Source organism: Microcaecilia unicolor, chromosome 13 (assembly GCF_901765095.1).
Source record: "Microcaecilia unicolor chromosome 13, aMicUni1.1, whole genome shotgun sequence".
Taxonomy (NCBI): domain Eukaryota; kingdom Metazoa; phylum Chordata; class Amphibia; order Gymnophiona; family Siphonopidae; genus Microcaecilia; species Microcaecilia unicolor.
Window position 1 is genome coordinate 23,122,266 of NC_044043.1, and position 22,005 is coordinate 23,144,270.

The 22,005-nt window shown below is 45.6% G+C and overlaps 1 protein-coding gene across 2 annotated transcripts in view; it reads left to right on the plus strand.

Moving 5' to 3' along the window:
• Positions 1-231: 231 nt before the first annotated feature.
• Positions 232-22,005, plus strand: part of AP2B1 (adaptor related protein complex 2 subunit beta 1) — a 383,465-nt gene continuing 361,691 nt past the window's right edge. The window contains exons 1-2 of one of the 2 annotated variants that reach the window (XM_030222393.1): positions 232-387; positions 2,219-2,221. The gene's annotated coding sequence lies outside the window, so the exon portion shown is untranslated. The remainder of the gene's footprint in view (positions 388-2,218; positions 2,222-22,005) is intronic. The other variant, XM_030222392.1, reaches the window with a different exon arrangement.

A 22,005-nucleotide genomic window follows, 5' to 3' on the forward strand; every position in this document is an offset into this window, starting at 1 on the left:
GCCGCAGCCTAAAGAAACGATTTAAGACAGTAAAAGCACGTGAGCTGTGTTTTGCTGCGGCTCTTCCGCCACCAAACCGGAAGCCGCTCTAGCCTCACTTTCTCATTCGCTCTAGTGCTTGGTGGGCTGCAACCGAGGAGGTTTCATAGACTTCTTGGCAACAATGAGGAGAGGTTGTATGTCATTAAAGCTTCTTGGCAACAACCTCCTTGATGGGCAGGGAGATTAAATGGAGAACCTCTTGGCTATGAGGGTGCTGCTGAGCTCTATGGCTCCCGCTCCGCCTTCCTCGGGCTGACGACTTCCGGTTTCTGTAGTTGCGCTTCCGCTACGTTTAGCCGCCCCTTTCTCCGGTGTTCTTATAAGTGATTGTGCTGTGTCTGGTGAGTGTGTTTGTCCGCTGTTCCCTGATTTTAGCAAGCGAGGGGAATGATGGTTGGAGTGGCACGGAAAGCTGGGGGTGGGGGCTAACTGGCAACGGCGAAGTGTCTAGACCAGAATCTAGGGAGGGACTGGCTGGGGCTAAATGGGAAACGAAGGGAAGAAGAGATCAGCAGGGCGGGGCTCCCGGGGATGATAGGGAAACGCAGAGAGGGTCTCCGGGGGGTAACTAAAGGGAGAAGAGAGAGGAGGAGACGGACAGGGAGGGATCTCACTGAGCCTGGGGGACTGTGTCAGCTCCATTGTAGTACAGAGTTCTACCTTGGAGCTATAGTGGGGGTGACAGGAGGTGGGATGTACTCAGAGGTGCAGGAATGCTTTTGCCGGTAGTGGAAACTACTTGATATCTATTGTTGTTGTAGACCCATAAATTGATCAAAAGCACCGTGGCACAGTGCTGGTCTCTTTTTATTTCCCCATCTTGGCATCTTCCAAGGTGTCAATAGTTGATAAAAGCTTTTAAGGATGGGTTCTCGCCGAGGACTGTAAACGCATCCAGGCTGCTTTGCATAACTTGATTATCCTGACAAGCAAACCTGAGACCGGAGTTGGGAGCCCCTGTCTAGCAGCCATTTTTTTCTGTAAAGTATGAAATTGTTAGTCCAAGGCTTCCCAAACAGGACAACTAGTGATTTTAAGGTGTCTAGCAGGAATATGTTTTACCTAAATTTGAATGTAATCGTACATACATTTATTGTATTGATGCATATTTTTTTTTTTTTTGGGGGGGGGGATATTTTGGAAACCCAATTCGCTGTGGGTCACCAGTGCAGAGTTGCGGAGATGCCAAGTTATCCAGTTCCAGACTGGAGATTTTTGGACAGTGCTGGGTTTCAGACCACCCCATCTTGGTGTGTTATGGGATCTGCAGCACTGATTTCAGTGGGCAGGATCAGGCACTACAAATCCCACACTGCTTTGGGATGTGAGTTCAAAGCCATGACTGTCTTAAATCTTCAGCCTGGAACTGAGTAATTTGGCATCTCTGGGTTTGGGAAGCGCCATTGTAGGGAATGCTAAGTACCTTAGCTGTTTATTCACATAAAAGCTGGAGAAACTATTCCAGGTACAAGTAGAAGACTGCTGAAAGCACTCGGGCATAGCTCTGAGTTCCTAGGTATAGATTTTGCTCTTAGAATAATCATTTATTTAAATATTTAGCCCATCTGCCTGATAATTTTCAGGGCAGGTTATGATAGCACATACAATCAAAGATTGATAATATATATCTTCAAATTAAAAATATTAAAAAAAAATTCATCAATGCCTAAAACTCAAATTACAAAGAGAGGTCTTAATCGCTCACCTAACTTCCAACAGATCACTAAACCTGCAGTGAGAGGGCATTGTATTCCCCCCCCCCCCCCACCCAAAAAAAATGGAACAAGATCTTGCTCAAAGATCTACCTGAAGGAATAACAGAAATTCTCTTTCCCTGAGAATGCAAAAGGCAATAAGGAATGTAAAATGGTACCTTAAAAAAAAATAACCAGGGGCAGTATGATGTAAAATCTTGAATGCCAAAACCAACATTGTAAAAATGTTTTGTAATCAGGACACAAAGTAGAAAAGAGATCATTGGTGAAATGTGCTCTCTTGATTCAGAATTGTCAACCCTGCTGCTATAGTCTGTATATGTTGTAATGTCTTCAAACTTTTATTCTGTAAACCTTGAAAGAAGACAGTACAGTAATCCATTTGAGATATAACATATGTATAAAGCAGCTGAGAGCAAGGTTTTCTTTTTTTCTGAGAAATAAGCATTAATCATATGAAGCTGGTGTAAATATGGTGGATATATGTGAAGTAGGAGCATCAATGTCAATCCTGCATCAAGTTGCAGCTCAAGTCATTCAACCCTCCATTGCCTCGGGTACAAAATAAGCATCTGTATATATTATGTAAACCACTTTGATTGTAACCACAGGCAGTATTTTAAATTCCATTCCATACCCAAACTACATACATGGTCGTTTACCACCATTTCAGTTTCAATCCAGGACAGACTAGGATGTAAACCAACACAACTTTCTGTACAAATCCACAAAAGTTCAGCCTTGGAGGAGTTCACCTGCAATTTATTCCTTACCAGGATATAGTTGTATATAATCAGAAAAAGTTTAATTGTCCTCCCGCTTCCACTACAATATTAAAGCAAAGGCTGCTGAAGAGCACTCTGGGTAACTCCAAATGGCAAAGGCTTGGAATTTGAATCATCTTTTCTACAAAACTAAACCAGGCTAATCCAGCTTTCTTGACAAAATAACCTGCTTAAACATATCAAAAGCTGAACTCAAATCTAAAAGCACTGAGAGAAGCAATACTCTTGTCTAAGTATCCATAATATTCAGTAGTACAGTTTCTGTACTATGGGATTTCCTGAATCCAGATTGGTGCATATAAAGTACTCCTTTACCCATCAACAACATTTTTGTAACTATCAAAACCACCTTCTTCGTTAATTTTGATAGAAATGCTAAGTTAGAAACAGGCCTAAAATTTTCATTGTAGATTTAAGAGTGGTGGACAAACAGCAGCTGTTTTCCACGCTCTTGTTTCAAAGAACAATTTATCAGGGGGTTGAAGCAGTTTATCTGCAATATATCAACATCAGACAGGAAGATGGGCAAGGATCCAAAAAAAGAAATGAGATGCATGATGTGGATTGAAATATAAACTTCAGTCAGTGATACTTCTTAAAAAATTGAGAACAAATTGTCAACAGAAGCTGGTATCCTGCTATTTACTCCCCCAGTCTGGTCGGTCACACTCCCCAATTCTCCATTTACATTTACTACACCATTCTCCAAATCTAGTGCACAATGAATTTTGACAATTTTCTCATGGAAAAAAAAGTTTCCTCCCTAGGATCACCACTAGATGTTGAATGCAAAGACAGATTTGGGACTTTTAATATTAGCTGGGAGTAATAAACTTTGCTTGGTTTCAAAAATCTGTAACGTATATTCATGCGCTTCCTTCCTCCAAGTTCTTCTGTTTTCACCAGTCATAGCTTTACACTAAACCTGCACTACTCACCTAACACACTTCTTCCAAACCCTTGGATAATCATTGTACCAAGGAGTAGAACAGTTCTGGCAGTATGAACTCTAATCTTCCTAAAGGCTAAACACTCTTATGAAGATTGCACCTCCAGATTCCAATTATCATCCATTGTCAGGGACAGTTGATTCTTAATTGACAGAGATCAGGAGCAAATGAGGGTGGATCCGCCAAATTTGAGTCAAAACCTCCCTATTGATCTAATATTGCATCAGTTTCCTTCCCCTCCCTGATTGCCAGTGATTATCCCCCACCCCCCACTGACAGATATCTAACCCAGAAAATTGTCCTTTCTCTGTAGTCTGATATGTCAAAAATGAATACTAAATTTCATTTATTTCAATTTATAATCCACCTTTATCCAAGGTGGAGTACAGAGTAACATACGTAATAAAATACATTCATCACAACATGAAACCACAAACGTTTAAAAAAATGATCAGTAGGACTTCAGGCTTTGAGTCTGCCTGTAACAGCAAGCTTTTAAAAGCTGTCAGATTCGTACATAAGTATTGCCATACTGGGAAAGACCAAAGGTCCATCAAGCCCAGCATCCTATTTCCAAAAGTGACCAATCTAGGTCACAAATACCTGGCAAGATCCCAAAAAAGTACAAAACATTTTATACTGCTTATCCCAGAAAAAGTGGATTTTCCCCAAGTCCATTTAGTAATGGTCTATGGACTTTAGGAAACCATCCAAACCTTTTTTAAACTCCGCTAAGCTAACCACCTTTACCACATTCTCTGGCAAAGAATTCCAGAGTTTAATTACACGTTGAGTGAAGAAAAATGTTCTCTGATTCATTTTAAATGTACTCCATTGTAGCTTCATCACATGCCCCCTAGTCCTCGTATTTTTGGAAAGCGTAAACAGACGCTTCACATCTACCCGTTCAACTCCACTCATTTTATAGACCTCTACCATGTCTCCTCTCAGCCGCCTTTTCTCCAAGCTGAAGAGCCCTAGCTGCTTTATCCTTTCTTCATAGGGAAGTCGTCCCATCCCCTCTATCATTTTCGTTGCCCTTCTCTGCACCTTTTCTAATTCCACTATAACTTTTTTGAGATGCGGCGACCAGAATTGAACACAGTATTTGAGGTGCGGTCTCACCATGGAGCGATCCAAAGGCAGTATAACATTCTCAAATCACCAGGCGATCCTCACGTCCACCAGCCACCAAGCTATCTATATGCCTAATAATCGAATCGCCAACTACAACAGCGGTCCTAACCTTTCCCTCCCGTGCAGCACAGAGACATATCTTCGGTGCAAGAGGATAGTACATCCCCTGGTGGGCAGGTCCTGGTTACAGGAGTACTTCCTACTTCACCAGGGTGATGTTCTTCTAGGAGACTTCCCTCCTCCAAGGTAGAACAGGGGCTTCCAGACTGGAGGTGGGACTTCTCTACAACATAGAGTATTGTATATTGTATGATTTATTTAGTGTTTCCTTCTTAGATGGTAATGAAATGTATTTAAAACTCTGTAAGAGCACTCCTTGCTTGTTACCCTAATTACAATAACAGACTATAAATGAAGAGTTGTCCTAGGGGTGAGTGGGAAGACTAAACTAGATCCTGCAGTTCCTGCTAGATTCTATCTGTTAATGCTGTGGTACAAAGTTTTTTTTTAAACTAAGTGGAAAAGACTGGAGATTAGTTGATAAAATTTGCTTAATTTATAGTTTTATGTTGCCTATCACTAACCTACAATTCCTCTTTTAAACCCCAATCTTTAAGTTCCCAAAGCATAAAGCAAAATAGTGTTCACTTACCAGAGAAATGTCCTCTTCTCTTGGAACTTCTTCTGCCTCCTAAGCGACACTGGTAGCTAATTCTATTCTGTTGGACCAGCAAAGGAATAAATCCACTTCCATGTATGTTCTAATCGGGTTAGCTGAAAAGAAGGCATCTCCAATTAAAAAAATTATCTTTGTACGTTTGTGGGGACCTCAGTTAACTAATAGAAGCCCATTTAGCTCATTTTCAAAGCACTTAGAGGCATATTTTCAAAGCACTTAGCCTTCCAAAGTTCCATAGGTTTCTATGGAACTTTGGAAGGCTAAGTGCTTTGAAAATATGCCTCTTAGCCTCCCAAAGTTCCATAGAAACCTATGGAACTTAGCCTCCCAAAGTGCTTTGAAAATATGCCTGCGTATCACCCAAGGCCTCAATATATTCCAGTTTGGTCTTTCACAACTCTGAATAAAAAGTAAAATTAAAATGACCTGAAACTAAAAAGTAATATGAAATCAGTGAATCTGTGTGTTTCCGTGAATAGAATGCCTGGTAGATCACTAGAAAAAGCAACTTTCTTTTCTTATTCTGAAACCTCTATTAAACACTAGTCTCTAACTGAAAACACTCAATCTTCTGGGGAATTAAAACTGATTTAACTAATGCAACTCCTTCACACCACAGGGAGTAGGGAAAATCTTGATAACCCCAACGGCAAAGGGAACCCAAAAACTAATGCTTCATTATCTTTTAGCCTTGTATTAAAGAAAAGCAAGCAGATCCCACCTGTGGTCACCAATAAGTCAAATAACTGTTCCTTCTGGTTAACTGATATAGCATAAGAAAAGCAGTCTTCAGCTTATTAAATAATTTCTTTTCCATCACCACCTCCCTGTAAACAAAGTTTAGATGACTGCAACCAATGCATCTCAACTCCTCTCCTTCAGTAAATGGCGTCCAAAGTTGGGCGCCAAAAGATCTGCACTTAAACTAGTGTTCTGCAAGGTCTCGTGACTAACGGGTACTGGATTTACACCTGCTGAAACCTGGTGTAATGCAGGTACCCAACTTCTTTTTTTTTAATTTGTAAAAGTCTTTATTGAAATTTGTTGATATAGTACAGAACTAATCAGCACTTTACAATACAACAATAGAATAACTGTCCACAGATAGATCAAACTTGTTAAACACTTGCCAAGAAGTGTGAAACTGAATTTCAAGCTGTATCTTAGTAATAACTCCCAAATGACTTCAATGTTTATCAGGTTTTAACCCAAACACCCCTAACCCCCTTTATCAATGAAACCCCCCCTCCCTCCCTAATCAACCTCATTCACTCCCCCATGTCACTCTAGCCATATACACTCATCTCGAGTTCATACTCAAGAATGGTTTCCATATCCGTTCCCATCTAGGCAATGTTCTCTTTTTAATTGCTGTCAATCTCTCCATTTCACATAGATAACGCACCTTCGTGATCCAGCTCACCAATGAGGGGACCAGAGGTGACTTCCAGTTCTGCGCCAAGTTCACTCGCGCAGCCTGCAAAATTGCCCTCACCAATATCCATTCTTCCCACTTAAGCCCTTCTGGTCGTTGCCCAAGTATAAATACCAACGGATGCCACTGCACAGACTTGCCCACCCACACTTGGATACGGAATTGCACACCCTTCCAGTAAGCCTTTGCTTTTGGACATGTCCACCAAATGTGGCCCATAGTACCGACGGCCCCACACTTTCTCCAGCAATTCCTCGTAACCTGCACAAACATATGATGTAACCGCGCCGGTGTGAGATACCACCTATAGAATACCTTAATCGCATTTTCCTTCATAGCCACCGATCGCGCGGATCTCAAGATCCCCTTCTCCAATTGCAACCACTTCTCATCTGGCAATATGAAATCTAATTCCTGTTCCCACTTCCTACGATGTAATAATGAAGGGTCTTGACGCGCCACCAATGAAGCATATAAAAAAGTAATCATCCCTCTTGTGGTTTGGAATCGCACACAGACATCTTCCATCGGATGCACCTCTCTACGCAAGCACTCTGCATAGTCGGGCCCTATCAAAAAATGTTTCAGTTGCAAGTGGAGATATAAGTCACCAGGTCGTAGCTGGAAATCCTCCAACAGTGTATCAAAAGGGACCAATTCCTCTCCCACATGCAACTGCCCCAACAAATCCAAATCCAACCCCGCCCAACCCCAGGGTAAAATAAGGGATTATCCACGATTGGTGCCAATCCCGAGACAGGAGGTCTACCCCCCACAAACATGTGATCCCAATAGTGAAAAGTGGCCTGTACCGTCGGAGGAAAGCGATCAACCTGTCCCCTATATTTATTGGGAAGCCACATTAAGTGTCCTAACCGGCGAGACCCCACCAAGGATTGTTCAATGTGCACCCACAGTTTGTGATCTTCCCCCCGAAACCACTCAACCGCCGATCGGGCCTGAGCTGCACAGTAATACCAAAACAGGTTAGGCACCCCTAGACCCCCAAGTTGTTTGCTCCTATATAATACCGCCCTCGGCAAGCGAGGCCTCTTCTGATTCCAAATAAAACGCATCAAACGATCCTGTAGGGTGGACAAAAACGTCCTAGGTAGTCTCAGAGGGATAACCTGAAATAGATACAAAAGTCTGGGCAGGATGTTCATTTTTACTGCTGCTATCCGGCCCAGCCAAGACAGTCCCATATGCATCCATCTGTCCAGATCTCTATATATCTCCTTCTGAAGCGCCAGGTAGTTAACTGCAAACAACTCTGATAACTGCACAGGTAGCTGTATCCCTAAATAATGAATAGATCTAGCTGACCACTTGAAGGCAAATGATGCCTTCAGCGCCTCCAGTGTCTGCGAAGGCACCCCCACTGCCATCCCCGCCGATTTACTCGCATTAAGCTTGTAGCCCGATACCCTTGAATATTCTTCTATATCCTTCATCAGGTTAGGCAGGGATGTTATTGGATTAGTCAATGACAAGAGCACGTCATCCGCAAAGAGTGCAATTTTGTGCTCCTGAGACCCCACTCGCACTCCAGTAATATCCACATTCTCCCTAATAGCCGCCGCCAGTGGCTCCATAGCCAGTGCGAACAACAGGGGGGAGAGCGGACATCCCTGCCTGGTACCCCGTCCCAACAAGAACACGTTCGTTCCCACCATTTACCCGAACACACGCCTGTGGTGAAGTATACAAAGCTTGGATCCAAGATCTAAACCCGGGGCCAATCCCAGCTCTATTCAAAACCTTGTCCAAATATCCCCAATGAACTCGGTCAAAGGCCTTTTCCGTATCCAGCCCCAGTAGCACCAGAGGGCAGGCCTTCGACCGAGCTGCATAAAGTAGATCCAAGGTTCTACGGACGTTATCCATTGCCTGCCTCTTGATCACAAAGCCCACCTGATCAGGGTAGATTAAGGTAGGCAACATCGCCCCCAGTCGCTGCGCAAGAACCTTGGCCAGAATTTTAACGTCCGTATTTAGGATAGATATTGGGCGATATGAGGCACATTCTGTAGTATCTTTATCAGGTTTAGGTATGACCACAACCCAGGCTTCCATCATAGTTCCGGGGAGAGGTGCCCCCTCTCGTACTGAATTGATAACCAATGTCAGATAGGGAGCCAGTTCGCGAGCAAAAGTCTTAAAGAACTCATTAGTAAACCCGTCAAGGCCGGGCCCCTTGCCCGTCGGCAAATCCTTAATAACCTGCAGCACCTCTTCTACGGTCACCAATTCTCGTTTTGCACTTTTGACAACACCGTCAGTCCTCGAGCCTCCAGATATCTGTCAATCTGCCCCATCTGCACAGTGGCATCCTCCTTATAAAGTGTTTCATAAAATTGGGCAAAGCGTTCCCTAATTTGCACAGATTTGTTAAGCATAACACCCCCTTCACCCTTCACTCATACAATTTGTCTATCTGCTCTCATCTTTCTAAGTTTCGCTGCCAACAGCCTTCCAGGCCTATTAGACCCTTCATAATAAACCTGCTTCAACCTAGCATGCACAAACTTCAAACTCTCCTCATGTATCGCAGCCAACTCCAATCTCACAGCTTGCAACTTACGATAGTCAGACACCCTGCCTGTGGCCCTATAGCGTTTCTCTAGTTCACCTATTCTTTCCATGCACTGGGTCAAACGTTCTTTATGGATCCTATTTCTCTGACTCGCACATTTAATAAAATACCCTCTCGAGACCGCATTAAAAGCATCCCACACTGTACGCAAAGGTGGGCCCGAGTCCATATTAAGTTCAAAGTACTCCTTCAAGACTGGAAGAAAGTTGGCAACAATCCGCGGGTCCTGTAGTAGGCAGTTATTAAATGTCCATCTCCGGTCCCGCCCCTCCCCCCTCAATGAGGGGATGACCGACCAAACCGGAGCATGGTCTGAAGTAGTAATATGCCCTATACAGGAGTCTCCCCCTCCCTCCGAAAGAGTTTTGTCAAGAAAAACATAGTCTAGAGTAGGAGAGATGCACCGGAGAGTAAAAGGTATAGTCCCGCCCCCTCGGATGGCCTAAACGCCACCCGTCATACAGACCCATGGCCTCCACCAAATTCCGCAGTGCCTGTGAAATTTTATAGTCAGCCGGAGCAGGGGGAGCAGATCTATCAAGCCCGGGCTGCATAGTGGCATTAAAGTCTCCCGCCATTAGCACTTTTCCGCGGGCAAAATTTTGTAGTTCCCTTTGAAGATACCCAAAATAATCGCTCCTGGCGCTCATTAGGCACATATATACTAGCCAGGGTGCACTCCTCCTGCTCCAACTGCACGTGCAACAAAAGGAAGCGACCCTCCGGGTCTCTTCTAATATGTAATATCTGCACTTGCACATCTTTATGGAACAGTATAGTGACCCCTCTTTTCTTAGTCCCCTTTACATCAGAAGCACAATAAACTCCCGGGTACATTCTAGAAGTCAATAGACCCTCGTGTTTTTTCAACAAGTGAGTTTCTTGCAAAAAGACCACCTGTGGGTGCATCAAACGCAATTTATGCTGGAGGGAATGACGTTTATATGGAGAATTAAGCCCTTTTACATTGTATGTAAGCACTTTAAAGGCAGTCATTGGACATGATCTGATTGCCACTCACTTCTGACATATTAAGAGTGATACTCAAGCCCTCCCAACCCTCTTCGCTACCCCTCCCCCCAACCCTCCCTCTCCCGTCCCCTAACCACATTATCACATTCGTACCTTGGACAGACTCTTCCCGCCCCTCTCCCCCGTATATCCACTAGAGAGGGCCAGTAACCCTTCCTAGGAGTACAGAGAAAATGCCCACAGACCCAATCTAACTACCCAAGACCAGCCCACACCCACCCCTCTATTCATCATTATCCCCCCTCCCACCGATCAATACTCCCCCCTACCCTTCGCACCTAACCCACACCCAGAATCATAATGCATCAAACTCAACCAGCCCAATAAGAACTTTTGAAGTAAGAACTACAACATAATATCAGTAACTCCCTCTTACATAACGGGGAAAAGATATCCAGCTACCAATCTTTAAAATAGAAACCCACTGAATATCATACAGTTTATTCAAGTATCAGTCCTTGGGGTCTTGGTCTTGGGCTTGCCCGGTATTCGCTTCCACTTCTGCAGCTTAGCTCGCGTTGCTGTAGCCAGCTCCACCGGTGGGCCTTCTGTTGTCACCAATCCCTCACTATGTAGAATCTTCCAGACTTCAGCAAGTGCCCGGATCCGGTGCATGCGCCCACCCACTGTAAAAATTAGGGCAAATGGAAACGCCCAACGATATGGGATTTTGTTTTTCACCAAGACATCTAATGCAGGTTTCATTTCTCTCCTCAGGTATAGCGTATGCGCCGACAAGTCCTGAAATACCTTGACTTGGGCATCGTTATAGTCAATATATTGTACTTGTCGCGCCTTCTGTAGCACCTTTTCCTTGAAAGCAAATGTGGAGAAACAGACTACAATATCTCGAGGTCTGTTATCCTGTCGTTTTCCTAGTGCTCTTTGGGCTCGTTCAATAGCCAAATCATCCGTATCTATCAGCTTGCCACAAAGCACCTTAACGATCGCACTGACGTCCTCCTTATCTCCCACCTCTGGTACCCCTCGAAACCGCAGGTTGCTTCTTCTCCCGCGGTTCTCCAGGTCATCCACTTTTAGTTGTAGTTCCGCATATGAGGTAAGCACATTTGCCAATCGCTCCTCCGTCTCGGTCAGCTTCTCAGCCTGCTCGTCTGCCCGCACTTCTAAATCTTCCACGCGGCCTCCCATCTCTCGGAGGTCCACGCTCAGAACGTCCATCTTTTCAAGGATTTCCTCCTTGGAGGCTTTGATCTCCTCGCAGATTTCCACAAGGAACTTAGCGAGATCTTTAGATAGCCCTCATTTAGCTGAGGCTTTGCCAGTGTCGGGCAAGGATTGGGCCGAATCTGAGTCCGAGTGAGAAGCAGGTGCGGATGAAAGCACATGGCGCCGCAAGGTCCTTCCCGTTACCCTGTCTGACGGACGCTCGCTCTCCCTTCTAGTCGCCGCCATCCTCGCCCTCAATCCTCACGAAGGATTCCCCACAGCTCCGGAACTGAAGTAAAGTATTTTTAAAGCAAGTACTCGGGCAGGGGTTAGCTATTTTAGCTTAAATAAAGAGGTGTGTGTCGGAGCTGTGAACCTAGGCAGCCATTCAGGTTCGTGACGTCACTTCCTCCCTGCAGGTACCCAACTTCTGAGAGGGCCTCCTGATCCGCCCATACTCCTCCCATAGCTACTCCCCTTTTGAGTTATACACCATGAAATTTAAGTGCGGATGTTCCAGAACAGTGACTAGGGCCCTGGGCGAAGTATAGAATCTGGGAGTGGAGATTTGTGACCAGCTCAGATTGAGGTGAATGAGATCCTTCAGAGTGATAAAGGTCAGTTTTACCTTTCTCATCTTGTGATGCTTCCCTAGAGACCAGCTATCCTACTTCTGTGTTTTCATAAATCTCTGTCCAGAAAACGTGAAACTACTCCAGGTTTTTAATCCTTTCCGTCATATTGGGCTGCTCTTTTACAAGACAAAGTATCAGTGGTGCTCTAAACAGAATGGTGCAGTTATCTCGTACTAAACTGTATGGTTAAACTGTCTCTGCTTCAAAAACCTTATAGGATACTGGGCCCGATTGACTTTTGATCAGACACGGTAGGGCCACTCTTATATTCTAGACCAGGGTTGGGCAATCACAGTCCTTGAAGGCCACAACCCAGTCAGGTTTTCAAGATTGTCCATTGTATGCATACAGATCTCATGCATATTCATTGTGGAAATCTTGAAAACCTGACTGGGTTGTGGCCCTCAAGGACCTTGGTTGCCCACCCCTATTCAAGGCTAATACTTGTAAACTGGGTAGTAAAGTGACTTGTTCCACTGGCAGATTGAATACTTGGATCAGGATCCAGAGGCACTCCATGCACTCATTGTGGTGTTGCCATATTGCAGTTCAGTACAGTGTCAATCATGATTTTAGGATTGCTGCTGTTATCGTTGTATTTGAGATCTGGGTACTCTCAACTGATTGACCTGATGTATCAACTAATCTAATGGTAAATAATTTTCTAAATTTTCCTTCACTAAAATATAGCACAAGCTTCACAGGCACATATAGCCAGTTCTAGGATGAAAACCACTTTTTTCCTTTTTGACTGGGGAGAAGAAATAATCTTATGATTAACAAGAGAAATGCTGATGTGCCAAAAGTGTCAAACTTGAGGACTCAAGAAGAAACAGAAGAACAAAAGTCCCTCGCAAGGCACAACAGTAACAAACACAGCGAAGGTGACACCAAAAGAGAAATAGACTAGATGATGTATATAAACACAATTTTAATAAAAACATCCAAAGACTTGGCACAAATCGTGTTTCGGCCACAATGGCCTGCCTCAGGAGTCTTAGAAGTGGATGAATTCAAATGCTCTACTTCTCAAATCTTGTGGTAATCTAGTGTACCTTCAAACAGACCAAAAACAATACACTGGTACACAAGTTTGTTACTTTTGAGTTAACAGTGAGACTACTACTGCCTCCTTTTCCTCTTACCTTTCTTGACTAGCAAGGGGTACTCTAGGACCAGACTTAGGGAAACACTGGTGTTATAGATCATGGATGGGCAACCTTTGTACACAGCGGGCCACATGAATGTCAGTACTACCCCTACATTGTGGTAACATTAACGTAATGTTGGAACCAGAAATGCCCAGAGCTTGTATAGTAAAAATTTAACTAAAAAGGATAAAAACAAACTGCTGTGGCTATTCTGAAAATATTTGTAAAATAGTATTTAAAATCGCTAGAACTCTGGTTAATGAAAAGTGAAGGAGCAGCTTAGTGGTTAGTTATGAGAACCTGGGAAACTGGTTTTGATTCTTGCTGCAGCTTTTTGTGACTCTTCAAGTCTTTCCATTGCCTCAGGTACAAAACTTAGATTGTGAGCCCACTAGAGGCAGAGAAAGTACCTGCCCATAATAAATGTAAACCTCTCTGATTGTATCACAGAAAGGCGGTATACTTTCCATGGTCTCGGGGCTACGTAAAATTCAGTGGCGAGCCACAGGTTGCTCACCTTTGATATTGACTATTTTTTCCCTTTTCGTCTTTGCCTTTTTGACTACTTTACCAGCTTCTTTTAGCTTTTCTTTTGACTTTTCTTTATCTGTGGTATCTTGTAGTTCATGAAGGCTTTTTGCTTAACTTTTCAGCTACTTCTTTTGAGAACCATAGCTGCCTCCTTTTCCTCTTTCCTTTATTGACTTTCCATGCAAAATGTGCCTTTAATGTCTCCTTTCTACTTCTCCCTCCTCCTCGGAAGTTTTCATGCAGCTAATGCCTCGGAACTATTCTCCCATTTTAGATAGTTTTCCGAGGACCCTCACTTTAGAGTGAACCCCGCCCACGTTCAATAGTAGGCCACACACCATTGTCCTGTGATCACTGGATGCCAGATAATCACCCATTATAATATCAGAAACATTCTCCCCATTTATAAGCACCAGGTCCAGTATGGCCCCTTCCCTCATGGGTTCCATTGCCATCTGCTGGAACAGTTCTCCCTGTAGAGAATTCAGGATCTCCGTACTTCTAGATGACATTGCTACAGGGATGGTTCATTATATTCAGCATACTGAAGTCATCTGTTAGTATCATCGTTCATATCAATATTGTGTAGAGAGGTGTGGTAGCTGTGTTCACTTTTAATCAATAGAAATCAAACAAAATAAAACATGGAAAAGAAAATAAGATGATACCTTTTTTTTATTGGACATAACTTAATACATTTCTCGATTAGCTTTCGAAGGTTGCCCTTCTTCATCAGATCGGAAATATGCAAATGTTGGTAGATGATAGTATATATAAGTGAAACATCAAAGCATTTCAGTGACAGTAATGCTCTGTTTGTCTTCATGCATATCTACCTGTCTCTCACCCATCCACCCCCATCCTGTTGACTGTCACTGAAATGCTTTGATGTTTCACTTATATATACTGTGATCTACCAACATTTGCTTATTTCCGATCTGATGAAGAAGGGCAAAAGCTAATCAAGAAATGTATTAAGTTATGTCCAATAAAAAAGGTATCATCTTATTTTCTTTTCCATGTTTTATTTTGTTTTATTTCTATTGATATCAGTATTGTGAATGCCTTCAGTTAAATCTGTTTGCTTATTTTTCTTGTAAAGGAGACCTGTAATTCTGTCTTCCAGATCAACTTACAGGGCTGCTGCCGTATCTCATAAGTCCTGCAAATATGTTTTAGTATCTTTAACATATAGCACCACCACTCCTCATCTCTTTCTTCCTTCCATGTTCTTCCTCTATAGATCATGTACCTTTCCCTTCAAGTTCGTTCCCTCTGAGTCCCGCCTTCTGATGTCATTTCCTCTTTCCGCAAGGGCAGGACTCTGAGGGAACGACCTGGAATGGAAGGCTACAGACGGGCAGGGCTTTCAAAGGAGCGATGGAGACTTGGTGGGTGCCTGGAGGGGGGCAAGGGAGAGAGGAGAATCACTGGGTGGCAATGACGGACCGGGCAGGCGGGTTGGGCGTTTGTTACAGACCGCCGATGATCCGCTGGTCCTGCCTCTACGTGCCGCTGTTACTGCCTGTAACAACGTCGGGACTCGGGATAGAACTGTGACGTGCCGTGTCGGTCGCTCTTCATTTATATAGTAGGATGGTAAATTTATCATTTTATACTTTGTCCTGAATTTGAAGTTATATTCTGAAATAGTGAGAGATGTTGTCCTGGTGGTTACTGCTTTGTCACCAACCCAAGTTAGGACTGAGAGGTTGTTCTTTGCTCTAAGAATAATTAGATCAGATTTGAGGGCATCTATGAAAGAGGATCTGACCAAGGCAGTTCTTTTTCTGAGGACACATTTTCCAAAAATTGCATTAAAAATATTAAACGTATAACAGTGTCATTTGACATTTTTTTTTTGTTGTTGTTCAGGTTCTTTGTTCAGATTTCAAATAAATATATATATTTTTTAACATCAGCTTCCATTGTTCTGAACCAAGACCCTTTCCATGATCAATACTTTGGCTGCAGATCCTGTGGAGATTGAAATGTACTGAATATTTCCTAAGGTGGGCGCCCTGGTTACAGCGGTCACGAAAGCGACTGCTGTGCCAGTCCAAGGGGTAACAGCCCTAAAGGAGCTCCATGACAAGAACGTGGAGCAGCAGCTTTGCTTGGCCCTTTCCATGTAGGCTTCCAGCATTCGGGCTGCCACCTGTGGTGGTTATGTTGTGAGGGCCGTGCTGTGGTGGTTGCAGCAGCTCCTGGAGTCCCCAGAGGTGGCTGACCTGGAATCTGGGGGCAACCTTATTGGCTGACATCCTTTATGTTTTGGGCTGCCTGGGTTCCTTCTCATGTGCACTGTGGAATGCCCACTCGGTCTGCAACAAACTTCCCTTCACCCACGATCTCTTCATCTCTCATTCCCTTCACCTGCTTGCCCTAACTGAAACCTGGCTCTCCCCTGATGACTCTGCCTCAGTTGCGGCTCTATGCCATGGAGGCTATCTTTTCTCCCACACTCCCCGCCTAGTTGGCCGCGGAGGAGGCGTCAGGTTACTACTCTCGCCCTCCTGTACCTTCAACCCCTCCTCCTACCACAGTCTCACTGCTTCTCATCCTTTGAAGTCCACTCCATCCGTCTATTCTACCCGTTGCCACTCAGAGTGGCAGTCATTTACCGCCCCCCTGATAAATCCCTCTCTTCCTTCCTCACCGACTTCGATGCCTGGCTTTCTGTTTTTCTTGAACCCTCATCTCCATCCCTCATTCTCGGAGACTTTAACATACACGTTGATGACCTGTCCAACTCTCACGCTTCTCAGTTCCTCACTCTAACATCCTCCTTCAACCTCCAGCTATGTTCCACCACCCCTACTCACCGTGATGGCCATTGCCTTGACCTCGTCCTCTTCTCTTCCGGCTCACCCTCCAATTTCCACACCTCAGCTCTTCCTGTCTCTGATCATCACCTGATCACCTTCACACTTCTTCACCCTCCCCCTCAGCCCCGCCCAACATTAACCACTACTTCCAGGAATCTCCAGGCTATTGACCCTCCCACCTTATCATCTAGTATTTCTAATCTCCTCCCCTCCATCATGTCCTCCGAGTCTTTCGACGAGGCTGTCTCCGCTTACAATGCCACTCTCTCCTCTGCTCTGGACACCCTTGCACCATCCACCTCCCGTCCCACAAGGCGTACTAATCCCCAGCCCTGGCTGACCCCTTGCATCCGTTACCTTCGCTCCTGCGTCCGATCTGCTGAACGCCTATGGAGGAAATCTCGCACACATTCAGATTTCCTTCACTACAAATTCATGCTATCCTCCTTCCAGTCCTTACTATTCCTTGCCAAACAGGACTATTACACCCAATTGACTAATTCTCTCAGCTCTAACCCTCGTCGTCTCTTCGCCACCCTTAACTCCCTCCTCAAAGTGCCCTCCGCTCCCACCCCCCCCTCGCTCTCTCCTCAATCACTGGCTGACTACTTCCGCGACAAGGTGCAAAAGATCAACCTTGAGTTCACTACCAAGCCACCTCCTCCTCTTCACCCTTCAACCCTCTCCCTCAACCAACCAACCCAGACCTCCTTCTCCTCCTTTCCTGATATCTCCGAGGAGGAAACCGCCCGCCTTCTTTCCTCCTCAAAATGCACCACTTGTTCCTCTGATCCCATCCCCACCAACTTACTTAACACCATCTCTCCTACTATCACCCCCTCCATCTGTCATATCCTCAACCTCTCTCTCTCCACTGCAACTGTCCCCGACACCTTCAAGCATGCTGTAGTCACGCCACTCCTGAAAAAACCATCACTAGACCCTACCTGTCCCTCCAACTACCGCCCCATCTCCCTCCTACCCTTCCTCTCCAAGACACTTGAGCGCGCAGTCCACAGCCGCTGCCTTGATTTTCTCTCCTCTCATGCCATCCTTGATCCGCTTCAATCCGGTTTTCGCCCTCTTCACTCGACAGAAACAGCACTCTCTAAAGTCTGTAATGACCTGTTCCTTGCCAAATCCAGAGGCCACTACTCCATCCTCATCCTCCTCGATCTATCCGCCGCTTTTGACACTATCAATCATGACTTACTTCTTGCCACACTGTCCTCATTTGGGTTCCAGGGCTCTGTCCTCTCCTGGTTCTCCTCCTATCTCTCCCACCGCACCTTCAAAGTTCACTCTCATGGATCTTCCTCCACCCCCATCCCCTTATCTGTTGGTGTTCCACAGGGATTGGTCCTTGGACCCCTTCTCTTCTCAATCTACACCTCTTCCCTGGGCTCCCTGATCTCATCTCATGGTTTCCAGTATCATCTCTATGCTGATGACACCCAACTGTATCTCTCCACAGCAGACATCACCGCGGAGACCTAGGCAAAGGTATCGGCCTGCTTATCCGACATTGCTGCCTGGATGTCCAACCGCCACCTGAAACTGAACATGTCCAAGACCGAGCTTATCGTCTTTCCACCAAAACCCACTTCTCCTCTTCCTCCACTTTCTATCTCAGTTGATAACACCCTCATCCTCCCAGTCTCATCTGCCCGCAACCTCGGAGTCATCTTTGACTCCTCTCTCTCCTTCTCTGCGCATATCCAGCAGATAGCCAAGACCTGTCGCTTCTTCCTCTTTAACATCAGCAAAATTCGCCCTTTCCTCTCTGAACACACCACCTGAACTCTCGTCCACGCTCTCATTACCTCTCACCTGGACTACTGCAACTTACTCCTCACCGGCCTCCCACTTAGCCATCTATCCCCCCTTCAGTCTGTTCAGAACTCTGCTGCACGTCTCATATTCCGCCAGAACCGATATACTCATATCACCCCTCTCCTCAGGTCACTTCACTGGCTTCCGATCAGATACCGCATTCAATTCAAGCTTCTCCTTCTTACCTACAAATGCACTCAGTCTGCTACCCCTCACTATCTTTCTACCCTCATCTCCCCTTACGTTCCCACCCGTAACCTCCGTTCACAGGATAAATCCCTCCTCTCAGTACCCTTCTCCACCACCGCCAACTCCAGGCTCTGCTCATTCTGCCTCGCCTCACCCTATGCTTGGAACAACCTTCCTGAACCCTTACGCCAAACCCCCTCCCTGCCCGTCTTTAAGTCTTTGCTTAAAGCCCACTTTTTCAATGCTGCGTTCGGCACCTAACCCTTACCGTTCGGTGAATCCAGACTGCCCCAATTTGACTGCCCCTATCGGACCGACCGTTCACTTGTCTATTTAGATTGTAAGCTCTTTGAGCAGGGACTGTCTCTCTTTGTTAAATTGTACAGTGCTGCGTAACCCTAGTAGTGCTCTAGAAATGTTAAGTAGTAGTAGTAGTAGTTCCTATTCAATGACCGCTTTGGTTGTTGGTCGCCGATGGTTATGACTCCGCCACTGCAACATCCAAAAAGGTGTTGAATCAGCTGCCTGTTAGGGTGTGTGTGCTGTTTTTGGAGAAGACCTGGAGAAGCTGGTGAAAGATATTGGGGGGGGAGTGGCCTCTTAGGCTACCAGAGCTGAGGCAGAAGGGCACACAATGCTTCTCTGCTCCCAAGGGGTGTACTTGGGTAGTGGGCTGTTTTCGGTCTACTCGATAATATTTTACTCTGGTGGGGTAGCCAAGGCAGATCTTTCAAGCAGGGTTCCTTTTACAGCCCCAAGAAAGTCAGTGCTGCAAGTCACTCAGAGGGATCAGTGGCCGCCTATCTGGCCCAGTGAAGGAGTGTGCTGGGCCCTTCATTCCTCCAGGTAGGAGGCTGGCTGTCTCTCTTCCTGGATGAGTGGGCCCGTATCACCTCAAATCAGTGGGTCCTGGAGGTAGTTTGGAAGGGGTACTCTGGAGTTTGCCAGGCAGGTGCTCAATGCCTTCATAGCCTCTCCTGTGCAGCTTGGTCCCTGCAGCATCTGTGCACTGTCAGAGTAGTGGAACCTGTGTCTCTGGTGGAGCACCACCTGGGGTGGTACTCTATTTCATGGTCCCAAAGAAAGGTGGCGCCTTGCCCATCTTGGACCTCAAAGGGGTCAACACTTGCCTGTTTTGAATGAAGACTCTGTGCTCGGTCATAATGTCATTGTGGAACGGGGAGTTTTTGACTTCTCTGGTCCTCATGGAGGCTTATCTCCACATCCTCATGATTCACCAGAGGAGATGTCTGCTCTTCTGTGTGCTGGGGCAGCATTTTCAATTTTGGGCTTGCCTATGATCCCACATACATTCTCCAAAGTGGTGATGATGATGGTGGAGGTTTGAGTTCACTTGTACTAGATGACTGGCAGATTTGAGCAGATTCGGTGGTGGAGGCTAGTCAGGCCATGACTCGGGTCATTTCTCTCTTGGAGTCTCTGGGCTGGGTTGTGAATCAACCCAAAAACCACCTCATCCATCTCAGGTTCTGGAGTACCTGGGAGTACATTTCAAAATGAGCCGGGGAATGTTTTTCTTCTGGAGCAGAGGGCGGGGAAGCTGCCGGTGCAGAGGGGCCAGTTGTGTAAGCTTCTGTGGATCATGGTCTGGGACTGTTTGCAGTTCCTGAGCTCCATGGCTGCAACTCTAGAGGTTCACACACCCCCTACAGCGGGCCTTGTTTCAGTGGGCTCCGGCTTGTCAGGACTTCCATCGTTCTCCCACTCATGCCCAGGGTGAGGATTAGTTTAGCCTGGTAGGTCAATCTGTTGAACCTTTTCAGAGGTCTGGATCCCCCTCAGTGGGTTATAGTCACAACAGATGCGAGTCTCCTTGGTTGGGGAGCTCATTGTCTTGGATGTGTGGTATAGGACACCTAGTCAAGCCAGGAGACTTGGGTGGTCCGTCTGGCCCTGCAGGAGATTCAGCCGTTCCTGGAAGGGAAAGTGATCAGATGATGCCACGGTGGTGGCGTACATCAGTAAGGAGGGAGGCAGAGGAGTCAGGCAGTGGCCCTGAAGGCAGCGAGTCTGTCAGTGTTCAGAGTTGCATCTACAGGTTCTGTCGACACTGCACATTGTTTACTTTCTCAGTCACTCTCTCCTGGATCTGGAAGAATGGGAGCTGGGGCTTCAGGCCGTTCAGCTCATTGTGGACCGCTGGGGGCCTTCGCAGTTTGACTTGATGGTGTCCAGAGCCAAGGCAAAATGCTTTTTTAGTTGCTGGAGGGACTCTGCCTCTCAGGGTATAGATGCCCTGAGCCTTAGCCAATAAGTGGGGCTTCTCTGTGTCTTTCCTCCATGGCCTCTTATTGACCGCCGCTTTTGCAGGATTGTGCGTCATCTTCATCTGGTCTGGCTGATGGCACTGGATTCTCCTTAGTATGCGGATATCTGGTGCCTGCTGCTGGAGGACCCACTTCTGCTGCCCAAGGGTGTGAGATCTGTTCCAGCAAGGGCTGGTAGAGATAGAAGATCTGGATCCCCTTTGGCTTATAGCATGGCTATTGAGAGGCAATGCTTAGAGAAGGTCTGGTTTTCCCCTGCAGTAATTTCTGCCCTGTGTTGATTGTCTGGGTCTGATGAATTGCAGAGTTTAATTACATGTCAAATGAAGAAATATTTTCTCTGATTTGTTTTAAATAGTTTAGTACCTTGTATTGAGTTCTCTTAGTAGGACGGGAAGGTGATTCAGTATGTGAGGGGATTAGCTGCCGGTAGAGCAGAAGCGTAGCCAGGTTTTGATGTCAGGGGGAGAAGACATTTTATAAAACAGGCATCGGTGTGGAGCTGAGGGGCCGATTTGCATAGGCACCATTTTATTCAAAATCCTTTTGGGGGAGCAGCCGCTCCCCTTGCACCCCACCTAGCTACACCTCTGTGGTAGAGTAGTTTGGGGTGTGAAGAGTCGTGGCCTCAGACAAAGCAGCTGTTTCACTTATTGTACTATATTGTTTTAAGTTAGTTGAAATTTTTAATATGTTCCTTTTGATGGGGTTGAGGGGGAATTTTGGGGTTTGTAATTGTATTTCATTGTCAGATATTTATTAAAAAAAAAGGTCAAAAACAAAAAAAAAATGTTGATGCTCCTGCCTCCCTGGAGGGCTCAGGTTCCCAATGCTTTGAGTTTTCTGCAGCAGGGCCTGGAACAGGGACTAGCCTTGAGCTCCCTAAGGTCCAGGTGGCTGCGTTGTCCAGCTTTTGGCAGAAGGTGAGGGGCATCTCTCTGGCTTTGCTACTATTTGGGTTTCTGCCAGGTACTTGTGACCTGGATTGGCCACTTTGGGATACTGGGAT